This window comes from Peromyscus maniculatus, chromosome 12 (genome assembly GCF_049852395.1).
Source record: "Peromyscus maniculatus bairdii isolate BWxNUB_F1_BW_parent chromosome 12, HU_Pman_BW_mat_3.1, whole genome shotgun sequence".
In the NCBI taxonomy this organism is placed as follows: domain Eukaryota; kingdom Metazoa; phylum Chordata; class Mammalia; order Rodentia; family Cricetidae; genus Peromyscus; species Peromyscus maniculatus.
The window spans coordinates 76,016,769-76,031,534 of NC_134863.1; the positions used below are offsets into that span (position 1 = coordinate 76,016,769).

The window sequence follows — 14,766 nt, forward strand, 5'->3', positions numbered from 1 at the left end:
TTTTAAATACATTATAATTATATAAAAATATGTGCTTTGAGCATGGTATCCAAATACCTCACTAACTTCCTTCCCTTTGTTAGACCTCTTTATTGTCCTAGACAGTTTAATTTCTACTTTCATGTCATCTGTTTGTATATGAGTTTATGTCTATATAAAATCTGTAATCCACAAATAAACATACAGTATTTGTCTTTATGAGATTGTCTTAATATGATTATCTGCAATTATGCCCTTTTTCCTGAAAATAATGTAAGTCTCCTTTAAGACTGAAAACTGTGTGTATGTCTGTGTATGTGTATGATTGTGTGTCAGTGTGTGTGTCTGTGTATGTGTCTGTGTGTGTCTCTGGGTGTGTCTGTGTCTTTATCTGTGTATATGTGTGTATTTGTTCACTTCTGTGTGTGTATGTGTGTGTATGTGGTCCACATTTCCTCTTTATCCCCTCTCCTGATAAATCTCTAGGTTGGTTTCATAACTTTGCTAGGTAGCTGCTGTGAATTGGGCTTCGTGGGAACTATTACCAAGGTCTCTCTGAGATTCCTTCATGGGGCATCTTTCAGGTAAACATTTATTTGGATCATACAGTAGTTCTTTTAATTTTCTAAAGAATTGCCATACTGATTTCCATAATGGAGGACTAGTTTTATTCTCGATTAGTCAGAAATCAGCCTTCCATACTACAATACTTACAGAGATAAATTTTTAAACACATCGTAAGAAATTGCCCAGTCTGGAAACGAAGCTTTTTGACACCACACATGCCAAACAATAACCTGACAAAAAAGATGCTCACTGATATTTATAATATAATTATTACAATATAATATAAATTTTCTTAATACAAAGCTAAAATGTAATTTCTTTTCATATGGCCCTGGCTTGTCTCCTTTGAAGTTCTTGATTTCTTGCCTTTCCTCTTCCTTCTTTCATCTTGCTCCAAGTATTTTTTCTGTAAATAAACATGACAAAAGGGACACATTACTTAGGACAAGGCTTTCAGTTGACGCTGCTTGCATGACAGTCATAGACCAGAATGTCTCATGATGAAGAACATCCGAATTGCTGTCATGTCCAGAACGGATGTTAAGTCACATGAGATGATGCTGGCTCAGGAGGACAAATACTAGGATTCCCCTGTGTCCTTAGGCTAGCTATGAGGCTGTGATACTCTGCCAACAGATGTCTTTAAGGTTGGCAGCAAATCTATTTTAATCCCCAGCCTGAAACTTCAATACCATAGAAATGTAACCTCTTCAGTTTCTCAGAGCATTAACTTCCCCATCTCTAAAGCAAGATTAATACATTTTAAGGTAGCATAAGCTCATTACCACTGTGAAAACTGTAAACGTCAGAGAAAGTTTGTTCAGATTTTGGGGGGGGGGGTTTGTTCATTTTGTTTTTATGACAGTTCTGTCATCATCTCTTGAAAAGTGTACTTCTGTGTGCAAGCAATGGAAAGACAAGAGCTCTGTCCTCAGATGGTAAGTCTCACATGGATGGAGACTTAATTTAGCTGATTACTAGCATCTCATTAAATACTTTAAGGTATGTGAAATATATTTTCAACTTTTCTCTTTAAATTTTTTAATTGTATGTGTGTATGCCTGAGCAAATTTTATGTGTGCTACTTGCATGTAAAGGCCTATGGATGCTGGAAGAGGACAGTAGAACTAGAATTACAGATGATTATGAGCTGCAATGTGAGTATATGGGCTTGTGAGTATGGGACCTGAATAAGAGCAGTAAGTGCTCTCCAGACTCCAAAGTAGAAAATTTTGAAGATGTCCTGATCATTTCCCAAACAATCATGACTCTCTTCCTATCTGGTTGTCAAGTAAGGCATCTTAAGAAAAAACAGATCAGGAATGTAGATGTATATACATATGGTAAAGGCTGTTCTATTCTTCATCTTTGAGCCCTCATTGGATGGTAAATTGAAGCCTCTGGTTTTGCCTTTAAGTCAGAAAGGCATCCCTTAAACACTGTACTCAGATTAAGAACTTCACGTTTTAAATATTAAAAATATAAGGCTGTGGTGGTACACTTGAATAAAAGGAAACCATTTGCTTGAGTCTTTTCACTTAACCCAGCACAGCATGAGAGGAGAAAAGCCATTAAAGTTTAAGAGGTAACTCTGCAACTGAGCGGTGGTGGTGCATGCCTTTAATTCCAGCACTCGGGAGGCAGAGCCAGGCAGCTCTCTGTGAGTTCAAGGTCAGCCTGGTCTAGAGAGCGAGAGCCAGGATAGGCACCATACAGAGAAACCATGTACAGAAAAGGAGTGGCATTGGGGGTTACCAAACCTGAACTTCTCATTTTGAAACAAATAACAGTGATTTCAAACACTAGGAAGACCCAGTAGCAGTCATATTTGAGTAGTATCTCCGAACTTATACAACCAGACTAATTTCCTTCCTTGGATGTAAGATGGGGAGAGAGAAAGCATTTGGGAGAGATAGGTGAGCATGTGTAAGTCATAGTTGGAGAAAGTGGCTATAAGTCATGGCCCTAGAAGCATCTGATGCTGGAATAATTCATTAGCTGCTAAACTCACACCACTTTATATGAGCTCTACTACATGACAAAAATTCATTTTTGTTGAATAATACTAAAACCAAAGTAAACTGTGTGTTGAAGTTCAGTATAGGCGTCAACTGGGAAGAGTTTTAGATGCTGTCTGGAATAGCAGAGAACTAAATTTGACAAGCACACAAACTAATATCATGACATATGTGGAAAGTGAGCTCATAAGAAAATGCAAGATACAAAAAAAAAAGAAAATGCAAGATACACTAAGAATTAATGATAGATATTCAGAAAATGAAACATTCCAGATAGTTACAAAAGAAGTAATGGCATTGTCTTCATAGATTTGGACCTGAGGTGATTAAATGGAATAGTTCTGAGTTGTAGGGGTCCAGCAAGGAACGAGATAAATAGAATTTTTATTTTCAGAAATGGCCAGGTATCTGAGCAGTGGTCATAAATCCAGAGATATACCACTCAGTGTTATGTTGAGGAAACTTTCCTCAGTAAACTTAAGACATTCACACAAATTTCCCTGAACTAACTACATTTTTATGCTTTCCCTCCACCATCAAATCTTCGTCCTTACCAATCCCTGAGCCTCTGTGCCTTGTTCTGCTTTTCATCTGCAGAGAACAAGTGACAAGAAGGGCTGGCCTCGGAGTTCCAATTCCCTTTCACCAACCCCAGACATTTAAGTCTGTAAACATCACTAGGCATCCCTCTGGAGAACAAAAGCTCTCTGTGGACCAGACTTTGATCGTACCTCTGTTACGGGGCTGAGCACTTTAGAAGATCCTAGTTCAGGTACTCAACTGACCATCAGCACATGATGAGAGATGGCAAAAGTCCAATATTGAGATTATTTTTTCCAGTGATTTATTTGCAGAGTTGATTCCACCTCTACAGCCTCTGGCACTGGGAGACTACAGAGCTCAGTTTCCTTTGCTAAAGAGAAAAGCACAAAAGGACAAGGAATGATTGTGATGGTTTTAATGATAAAGTCCCCCAAATCTCAGGTGTATGAATACTTGGTCCCCAGGTGGTGGTAGTGTTTGGGGAGATTTAGTAGGTATGGCCTTCACTCTGTAAAAAGTATATCTTTGGGGAAGGGGACCTTAGAGGTTGAAAAATCCTAGCACTGTTTTTAGCTTGCTCTGAGCTTCCTGTTATAGCCATCATGCCTGCTTCTTCTTGCTGCCATGCTTTCCTACCATGACAGCCTCTGATCTGTGTAAGGAAATAAACCCTTCCTTCTACAAGTTGCCTTGGTCATGGTAACTTATCACAACAATAGAAAAGTAAACTAATACAGTGGTGTACCTGTTCACACTCGTGCCACCACCTCTCAGAAAGCAAGGAGATAAGGTTTTGATCACTATACTGGTGACAGAATGCAGTCATGACTACTATGAGTATCTAGACTTATTAATACAGCATCATTCCAAATTACTCACTATTCAGGTAAGGTAGTGGCTTAGTTAGAGTTTCTATTGCCATGATAAAATACCATGGCCAAAAGCAGCTTGAGAAGGAATAGGTTTATCTCATCAGGCAACTCTCAGGTCATGCTCCAGCACTGAGAGAAATCGGAGCAAAAATTCAAGGCCAAAACCTGGGGCCAGGAACTGATGAAGAAGCCATTGTGTAGTGATACATACTGGATTACTCTTCATGGCTTGCTCAACCTGATCTCTTATACAACATAGGACCACCTAACCAGAGGTGGCACCTAGTGATCTGGGTCCTCCTACATCAATCATTAATCAGGAAAATACACCGCAGACTTGCTTATAAGCAATCTGATGGAGACATTGAAGTCCTTCTTCCCAGATAACTCTAGCTTGTGTTGGTTTTTTTAAAGGCAGATTATTATGCAAATGAGTAGAAATAAGCAACATAGAGCACTCAGGTTGTACACACTGCATATATTCCATCAACTACTTGTTTTGGTATCAGTTTAATTTAACTAGAGAAGTTCTGAGTGCTAATACTGATTGTAAGGAACTCAATGTCTGTGGAACTCCTTAAGAGTCAAAGCAAGTAGATGATGAGAGCCATTATTTTACTGGTATATATACCCATTCTGAACATAATCCATTCTTTCACTGTTGCAGCAAACAACCAATAATTTACATCTCCAATTTCATCTCTCTTCTTCCCACTGAACTAAACAGGTTTGTAAAGTTGTTCTCTGTTCTGAAGCCTGAATTAATTCATCTTTTTACTGATTGAGTTTCACCACCATGCTGTTGGTAGGAATATGAATTGGCCCAGCCATTGTGGAAATCAGTATAGAAGTTCCTCAAAAAAATCAAAAACACCCAACATAAAATTCTTCTTTGTGTGTCCTAGATGCAAGGAAGATTTTAAAGTGTGCATAAAGGGAGATATTTGTCTACCCATGTATACCACAGTACCACTTAAAATAAGCAAATTAAAGAATGACCCTAGATGTTAAATAATTGATAAATATATGAAAATAAATGTGGTATGTATTTTTAAGGGTGTACTGTTCAGCCATAAAGAACAAAATGTTGTTTACAGGAAGATGAATGAGACTAGAGATCATTATGAGATCCAGTAAGATAAACCAGAATCAAAGACAAGTATTACATTTGTCTTCTCATATAGAATCTGGGGGAAAAATGGAGACATGAAAGGAGAAGTGAAATGTCAGGGAAGAGTAAAAGGATGGTGAGGAAGCTGACTCGATAAGGAAGGGTGAATATTATTAAAATATTTGTGTGCATGTGTTAGAATGGAACAGTCAACCTAGGTATGGGGTCACATGCCTCTAATGCCACCCCTCCAGAGGTTGATGCAGGAAGACTGTTCCATTTTAGGCCACCATAACTGTACAGTGAAAATGTCTTTAAAAAACTGAGAAAATTTGGAAGGGAAACCCAGTAACTTGTAGATTCAAAATACACTAATATGGTGGATTATGTTTCTATTATTGTTGATATCCAACTTTAATCCATGATGGCCAGATAGGGCTAGGGTGTTATTTCTTCTTTTTTTTATTTGTTAAGACTTTTTTCCCCAGTATGTGATCAATTTTGTAGAAGTTTAAAGCAGTTGTGAACCAGCTCATGCTATTTTTTCATTTGGTTTCCACTTGAGCACTCAGACTCTCTCTTTCTCTCCCCCCTTCTCTCACACACACATAAATAAATAAATAAATAAATAAATAAATAAATAAATAAATAAATAAATAAATAAATAAATAAATAAAAGAAGTTTTTAGGATCCCCAAATGGTAGTATTAGGGTAACCACATACATACTTTGGCCAGTGAGATTTAAGCTTTAAGATCATTGAATGTGGCTTTGTATAAAGCCAACACAAAAGGCGGGCTCATCTGCCATTTGCACTGAACCCTTTGAGTTTAGACCCCTCTCTCTTCCCTTAGAGTGCCCCCAGGCTATGCTGAAGGAAAGATTTTGGGAATAACTGACCAGAAATCTAAAGCTGGTCATTTCACAGACTAGCCTTGAGCACTGCACCTCCAGGCTTTAGTGATGCTAGTGAAAGGGATACAACTTCCATTTCAGCTTCTTCTTATCAATTGCTACATCCACATGCCAAGCAAGCTTTTGATAGAAGCTTATTCTGGTTCATTTAGAATATCTTCTTCATCCTTGATTTATATGTAAAATTTACATAAATTATGAAACAATGTTCTGTCATTACTTCCTATCATGATTCAGTCTTTCAGCATTTAATTTTTTCAGATATGGTGCATAGTTTTAACAGAATTCATTCAAGCAAAAATAAATAATCTTTTTTTTTAATGTCAATTTGAGAGAAAATGTTTGTGTGTTGTTAAATATTTAATGGTGACTATAAGTAATACAGAGAACTTCTGCTTTTCTGTTTCAATTTCTAAACATAAACATTAGTACTTAGTGGTGTTTCCTTTGGGGAGATGGAGTGGATGAGAGGGAAGACATGAAACCACTCATTTACACAGGGATCATGGAGTGATGACTCCAACATGGGGAGGGGACAGAGTGAAGCACAAAAAATTCAAGGAGGCACCACAGAGTTGTGGGATGGTCTGTATGTCAAATTACTCTGATTGGTCAATAAATAAAACACTGATTGGCCAGTGGCCAGGCAGGAAGTACAGGCGGGACTAACAGAGAGAATTGGGACTGGAAGGCAGAGAGAGTCACTGCCAGCCGCCGCCAGGAGAAGCTGTATGTGAAGATGCCGGTAAGCCACGAGCAACATGGCAAGGTATAGATTTATGGGAATGGATTAATTTAAGCTATAAGAACAGTTAGCAAGAAGCCTGCCACGGCCATACAGTTTGTAAGCAATATAAGTCTCTGTGTTTACTTGGTTGGGTCTGAGCAGCTGTATGACTAGCAGGTGACAAAGATTTGTCCTGACTGTGGGCCAGGCAGGAAAACTCAAGCTGCAAAAGTGTGTCATTTTCAATCTTCAAGCCCTTGCTTCAAAGAGCCTGATCATTGTGATTCAAGCACTGTAAAATATGACTTATCCCTTGTCAAAAGACAGCCTCAGAAAAGATATCAAACCAGCAGTAATACTAATTTGATGGTCTCATTCTTCAAGTGCTTTCTGGAAAGATGTGGAACACAAATTGGAAATACTCCCCTGTCCTATGTATTCTTACCCATGAAGTGCTACTCAACATTATAGGCAATTAGTTACAAATATATATGAACCCTCCCTTTCCTTCATCCAGATTATCTCAAAACCTCCATTCTCAAAATAGATAACTTATTTTTCTTTTATTCCTATTGGTACATAAATATAACAACACTCATACATATGCACAAATCCATAACTAGAACCTGATGAGTTCATTGTGTGTGGATATTTCAGAGCTGAGCACTCTGTACTGGGTAACCAATTAAAACAATATAGACTATTGTCATTGCCTTTGGTTGTGTTTCAGAGGTGGAAAATAAGTCCCTACTGCTAAATACGGTGCACATTTAGAACACAGGACTTGGGCAATTCCAGTTGACTCTAACTTGAAATTCTGCATTCTAGCTTTCATAGCAATGGTAATTACTACACACGCCACCAAAGGAGAGAAGCAATTAATAGTCTACCCAGCTGGGACATCAATGAATGACAACAGTGACCAGCAAGGCAAGATAGCACTAAATGTAAAATGGTGTCGCTTGTGTTGTGGTAACCAGCATCTCCCTAATTGGACTTAAGACCCACTCAGCAGAAGAGAAATCATGCTAGAAATCATAGAACATTTCAAGTCACTAAGTCCGAACTAGGAATCAGAAATATTCGTGAGCGAATGCATCTGTCCCTCCAGGTTTTTCCTACAAAATTGTTTCTTAGACCAAAGTTTTCAAAATCATCAGTAGTTTTCTACTATATAGGAAGAAAAACAAGCCAAAGAGCTATGAAACAAACATGTAAGAAAGGCAATGTCAACAATATATATTGAGTATAAAACATACACAGTGAAATAAAAAAGAGCAATCTACGAGTAATTATTTAGGTATATGTTATATTAGAAGACAATACATGAGAAGAACAATAATATATACGAGTCAATTTAAAAGGAAATATGCAAATTAAGCTTATCTCAACAAACATTTGTCAAATGCAGTCCCAGAATATAATAAGTAACAGGCAACTATTTCATAAATGTTACAATATGGAATTTAGGTGTAATTAAGATTTATGACAATCTCCTAGCCATGTGGTTTTATTTTGTGCACATGTGGATTTGTCAACAAGTGGAATAGCAATACATTTTCCTTCAAATTAGAAGCAAGCTATGTAATGGTTTTGTTGTCCAGGGATATCCTTCTATATACTCGACTCTCTAAAGACACTACTGGGCCTCTGGGAAATTTAGGAAAATATACATTCCACAGCCTTGCACAGTGTCATTTTGCTTGTTGCTATTCACCACCTATTTGTTTTTATTCAGATAATTGTTGAAATTTCCTTCCCATGCAAAATGTTTGTACCTTTTATGATACCATGTGACTGCATCCCAGTTAAATTTTCCCTATAAATTTAAATCTCTCCCTCTTTCTCTCTTCCTCTTCTCTCTTCTCTCTCTCCTCTCTTTTCTTTCTTCTCTCTCTCTCTCTCTCTCTCTCTCTCTCTCTCTCTCTCTCTCTCTCCAGGTTATAAATTTCCAGTTGCATTGCATAGTTAATAATTCCTTGCTGTCATGTTACATTTTAATCATCAAAAGATCCCACTTTGGGGGCTGGAGGGATGGCTCAGAGGTTAAGAGCACTGACTGCTCTTCCAGAGGTCCTGAGTTCAATTTCCAGCAACCACATGGTGGCACACAACCACCTGTAATGAGATCTGGTACCCTCTTCTGTATACATAATAAATAAAAATCTTTAAAAAAAAAAGATCCCACTTTGGATTAGTGGTGTCTTTTTTAAGGATGTAGCCTATCTTACTTATGCTAAGTGGCCAATCAATAGGAAATTTGTTTAAATTGTTTAAATGGTTTCATGTTAAATTATATATTTTAAATTATAATCTGAAAGATCAAAGTGGCAGATAATGCTGCTTCCCTGACACATATTTACTTCCTTGTCTTTCTTTCTACATGTATTTGAGTTCTCAAAGTTCCTGTCTTGAATTATAATTGACTCTCTGTAAGATGATAGCACTCACACAATCCCAAACATCCTTTAGGAGTTGTATACTTTGAGTATACTAATAGACTCAAAAAGATTGGGAAGAATTGTTAACTTTCGGTCAACAGGACATGAAGTATTTTGAAATGGTGAAGAACTCTCCTGTCCATATAGCCAGAAGGCTCTCCACTGAAAAATTCTGGTCCAACACTGCTGTCCAGGCCCCCCTCCCAGAATCTCCTACTTTCATGTGGCCACAGTACTCAGTACAAATCAGACTTCTACAGGAACATATGGAGAGGTTTTCAGAAAGGTCTTTGCTCCTAATGAAAGCCAACAACCACATAAGTCACCATCATGTTTCACTTGTTTCTTCGTTGAACTCTATCTGTGCCCAGGGGTACTGTAGGGGCCCTGAACTTTTTAATAAGTGGAACCAATGCCATTCTTTGTTTTCTCTGGTGAAGAGAGGAGAATAAAATTCTTTTATTAAGAATAACCAAATTGACAATTCACTTTCTTACTGCTAAATCAATGCACTAATATGTTTATTCTATTAACCCCATTAAAAGTATTCTCATGTATTAACACTAATGCTTAGTTGAGTAAATCTGTCCTGCATTTCCTTTTGTGTCTTAGGCATATGCTTTCCATGGAGATACATGAACACTTCTAAAAGTTCATTATTACCAATAGAAGGCACTTAGTAGTATGAACAGACATATGTCCTGCAAATACAGTGTGCAACAACAACACGGTATGTAATAGGGAAGAAAACTAAGACTATTTGGAAATTTACTTTGCAAGCTTTAAAAAGAACTGACTTGGTGTTTAGTGGCAGTTTCTCTAGTCATTCATAAGATTTTCTATGGAAGATAATATGTTCTATCTTCCTCACTTAATCCTCAACTGCAAGCCAAGGTCTGGAATAAGAGCATTGTTGAAGGATTCTTGAAATGGATTCCAATATATCTAATTGGGATCTCTAGAAACAAACAATGAAAAATTGGAATAGTACTACGGACTTCCACAAAATAATCCCTCAAGTACAGAAAAACAGCTCTAGTGCTTTCTTAAGACTCTTTCTTCCTGGCAGAGCATATCTTTTTAAACTCCATGTTGTTTGGAAGCTCATCTCCAGATGTGTCCTCGCATGCCAGAGGCATGCATGAAACAAAGTCTGGATACTATTTTTCTTGCTGTAAGCATTTTGCTGTATTTAGTATAGCTGAATATCACACTTTATGATAGAGTATCAGGTAGAAAAACTACATCTGAATAATCTTGTGTATGTTACAATTAGGCTATTTGAATGATGGTGCAAGTCTGTGGCCAAAGACTGCAAGAGAGTGGTAAGCAATTAACATTGTGTAATGGGGATGTCATTATGTTGTTATGGTGAATTTTATTCAAACTGATTTTACTAAAGCATTGTGGCTAAGGTAAAAACAAGTTCTCCGTGTTTGGCAGCAACTTCATATTATCAATTCATATGTAGTTTTCTAGCAACCACTTAAACCCATTTGTCTTTAACAAGTACAATGTCCTTAGCTCACCTCTTTCCACATCTGGATTTATAAGCTGATGTTTATGGTGATATTTTATTTGTAGTGAAATGTGATTTTAATTTTATATTAATAAATAAAGTTGCCCTGGGGTCAGAGCTATTAGAGCCATAGTAAGAGCGTGGTGGTTAGAAGAGCTAGGTAGATTTCTGTGTGTTCAGGGATACAGCCAGTATTGGAGACATACGCCTTTAAGACCTGGAGGGCGGTACTTACAGGCAGTGATGAGGCAGTCATGTGGTTGGGTTTACAACCAATGAGAAGGCAGAACAGAAAGATTATTTAAACAGGGACACAGGAAGTACCTCCCTCTCTCGGGGAAGCTAGGAGCACTGCAGGAGGTAAGATTTTATCTCTGAGCTCTGACCTCTCGGCTTTCTCTTTTACCTTGGCTCTGTGTTTCTTATTTTAATAAGACGATTGGTTACATCTACAGATGTTTATAAACTAGAATAGGATTTTATATCTGAAGTTTAAGTTTGATGTATCTGTTATGATATTGCACATGGGGACACACACACACACACACACACACACACACACACACACACACACCGCACTAGCTGGACCAGGGTGTCCCACGTGTGGGGGAAAACATGCTGGGCAGATGCAGTGGCGGGCAGCGGTGGATGGAAAGTCATTCACACCCCAGGCACTGCATCCATGTGGAGATAGTTTATTATAACAGAGAGATGGAAAGAAAGATAGGGAAAAGCAGAAAGAAGAGAGAGGAAGAGAGGGTAGGGGATCGAGCATGCACACCTCATGGGGATGGAGAGAAAAGAGAGCGGAAGAGAGAGAGGAATGGGAGGGGTTTTCCCTTAAAATGAGGCTTGTATGTGAGGATACAGGGTGGCACCAAGGGGTGGGATTTAAAGGGGCAGCTCAGAATATTAACAATTACAAATAGTGTCACAATGATATTAAATATGTGGATTTCTTTGCACTATGCTAACCTAGTCTGCTTTAGGTATTCCGGGAGTAAGATAGCTAGATCATGTAGTAATCCTTTTAGGTTTTGGGTTTTTTTGTTTTGTTTTTTTGTTTTGTTTTGTTTTGTTTTAGGATTCTTGTGTTATAGCTCTAAAGGAAGGGCTTCCCCAGTTGAAGTGTTATAGCTCTGAGGGGAAAGATCCTGGCAGTCAGGAGCCAAGGAATACCACAAAGTCGCATTGCACAATAAACCTCACATAAGAGATTTATTTGGAAAGACACAAGACAGTGGCTGCCTCTACTCAGGTAAGAAGTAGCTGCAAACTGAGCAGGAGACAGGCTTATATATGGTTTCTTAGTGAGTAGCTTTCAAGGGTGGAGATTTCCTGGGTGGGTATTGGTGGAATTTCAAGCCCAGAGATTGGTAGGATTTCTAACTCAGGGATTGGTGGGTGTTCAGGCAGAGGGATTGGTGGGTTTGGGTATGTTTTAAAATCCAAAAGTGGGCTGGGACATTTTACCTTAAAATCTCCATACAGATTTCTCATTTGAAATTTACTGAGAACCCCATGTATGCATAAATTAAATCAATGAAGTATAATGATATTCATGCCCCATCTAACTCCACCACCACCCCAATACTTTCCTCTCCTAACATCATCTCCATTTCTTTTTTTTTCCTCATAACCCACTATGTCCAATTTGTGCTGACCATATCTGTACGGGACTGGGGCAACATACCTAAATTCCTAAAGATTAATTCTCCCCTCCAGCAGCTATCAACTGCCAGTAGTTCCTCAACTAGACACGAGGCCTCATGAGTTACTCTCTAAACCACAGCCCAGTTTTGACTGGATTGATCTTGTTTAGATCAGGTGCAACCAGCTCTAAATCTAAATCACAGATGCTGTGAGTTCATTATTGTTGTAGCCATTCAATGCCAGGAAGACCATATTTCACAGCATTCCTCACCTTAAAGTTCTTGCAGTCTTTCTTCTTTCCCTTCCTCAGTCTTCCCTGTGTCTTGACAAGACAATGGGGAATAAGTATGTGGTGAAGATGTTCCATTTAGGGCCCAGCAATTATAGTCAGTTATTTTTAATACCTTGATCAGTTATGAGTTTCTGACTTGACCATTGCCCACCGCAGATAAATGCTTTTCTGATAAAGGCTGTAAATAGCTGAAGTCTGAGGTATAAACATTTAGAAGATTGTTTAACAGCATGACTATGTAGCAAAACAATTTTAGATTATATATTCTGCTCCTGGGCTTTAGACAAGATTTACAGTAGTCACCATAGATTCCTTTCATAGAGCAGGCTGCAAATATGGTCAGAAAGTGGTTGGTTACCACAGAACCATCATGCCACTATTACAAAGTGAGGACCCCTAACAGGTCAGTATTATATGATGCATGTTCAAGCACTGGGTAAAATCAGTGGGCCTATCTATACTGATTGCCAAAATAATTATGATGGGACTGTTGCAATGTATGCTGTGAATATGTTGCTCTGACTGGTTGATAAATAAAATCTGATTGGCCAGTAGCCAGGCAGGAAGTATAGGCAGGAAGTATAGGCAGAGAGGGAGAATTCTGGGAGAGGAAGGCTGAGTCAGTAGACGCCAGCCCACCATCCAGGGAGCAGCATGTAATGGCACACAGGTAAAGCCACAGAACACATGGTAACATATAGATTAACAGAAATGGTCTAAGTTTAAATGTAAGAGCTAGTCAGTGGTAAGCCTGAGCTAATGGCTGAGCAGTTTTAATTAATATAAGCTTTTGAGTGATTATTTTATAAGTGGCTGCAGGGTCTGTGGGGCTGGGCAGGAACAGAGAAAACTTCAGCTACATAATTACTCTGTTTTGGATCGCTGCCAATAGTATATATATATGGGTTCTCTTTCTTCCAAACCCCCAAACTCTCACCAGCATTGTCTTGACTGCTGTTTGTTTATGTAATAATGATTTTACAGTGATGGGATGGAATCTCACTATAGTTTTAATTTTAAATCCCCTGATATATATGATGTTGAATAATTTTCATATGTTTATTGGCCATTTTTATTTCCTTTAAAAACAATCTGTTCATTATCCCATTAACTACACGGATTTTTTTAGTTTGATGTTTTTACTTTTTGAGTTCTTTACAGATTTTGGTTATCCATCCTCTGTCAGATATAAAAGTAGCAAAGCTTTTCTACCACTTTAGGGTGTACATTTATATGGTGGAGTGTGTTGTTTCTTTTTCCTGTGCAGAACTTTTTATTTTTATACAGCTCCATTTGTCAATCATTAGAGTTGCTTGTTGTGCTGTGGATAACCTTTTCAGAAAGTCTTTGCTTATGCATATATCTTAAAGTGGTTTACAAAGGTTTTCCTTCATCAGTTTCAGATTTTCATGTCTTACATGAAGGTAGTGTGTAGCATGAATCTGAAAGGTTCTTATTAATAAAATCAAACCTGTAAGCCAGGTATTGGGGTGAAGCTGGAAGATCAGAGATACAGAACAGGCCACAGCTAACCTCACCTGGCCAACTTCTCAGCTGGTCTTGTTTCCTCAGACTGGAAGCTTCTGTGTCCTCATCCCAATGGCACTCAGCTGAACTGTGCTGTTAGAAAGCCTGAAAGCTTAAACAGCCAAATGCTTAACCACCCAAATGCTTAGCCAGGTCAAATGCTTCTAGTTTCTGGTCCTCACGCCTTATATACCTTTCTACTTTCTACCACCACTCCCTGGAATTAAAGGCTTGCTTTCTGGGATTAAAGGCGTGATGAGTCACCATGCCTGGCTGTATCCTTGAACACATGGATTTCTGCCTCTGGAATGCTAGGATTTAAAGGCATGTGCTACCACTGCCTATCCTTTATGTTTAATATTGTGGCTGTTCTGTCTCTGACCCCAGATAGGTTTATTAGCATGCACAATATTTTGGGGAATACAATACCACAGTAGTGGGTCCATTTTGAGTTAATATACTCACAAACTGAAGGATTAGGTTCTATTTTTGTTCTTCTACTTGTTGGTATTTAATTTCCCCAGCAACCATTTGTGAAAGAGACTACCTTAACTCAAAGTTGTGGTTTTGCTAGTGTTTTATTATGCTTGTTTCTAAGCCTC

At 38.3% G+C, this 14,766-nt stretch overlaps 1 long non-coding RNA gene across 6 annotated transcripts in view; it reads right to left on the minus strand.

The window, feature by feature from the left end:
• Positions 1-789: 789 nt before the first annotated feature.
• The window catches only part of LOC121821774 (uncharacterized), a 41,477-nt gene continuing 27,500 nt past the window's right edge, over positions 790-14,766 (minus strand). For all 6 annotated transcript variants that reach the window (XR_013043846.1, XR_013043845.1, XR_013043843.1 and 3 more), the window contains 3 exons: positions 3,296-3,477; positions 2,846-2,881; positions 790-952 (listed from right to left, as the gene is read on the minus strand). This is a non-coding gene — a long non-coding RNA (uncharacterized LOC121821774). The remainder of the gene's footprint in view (positions 953-2,845; positions 2,882-3,295; positions 3,478-14,766) is intronic.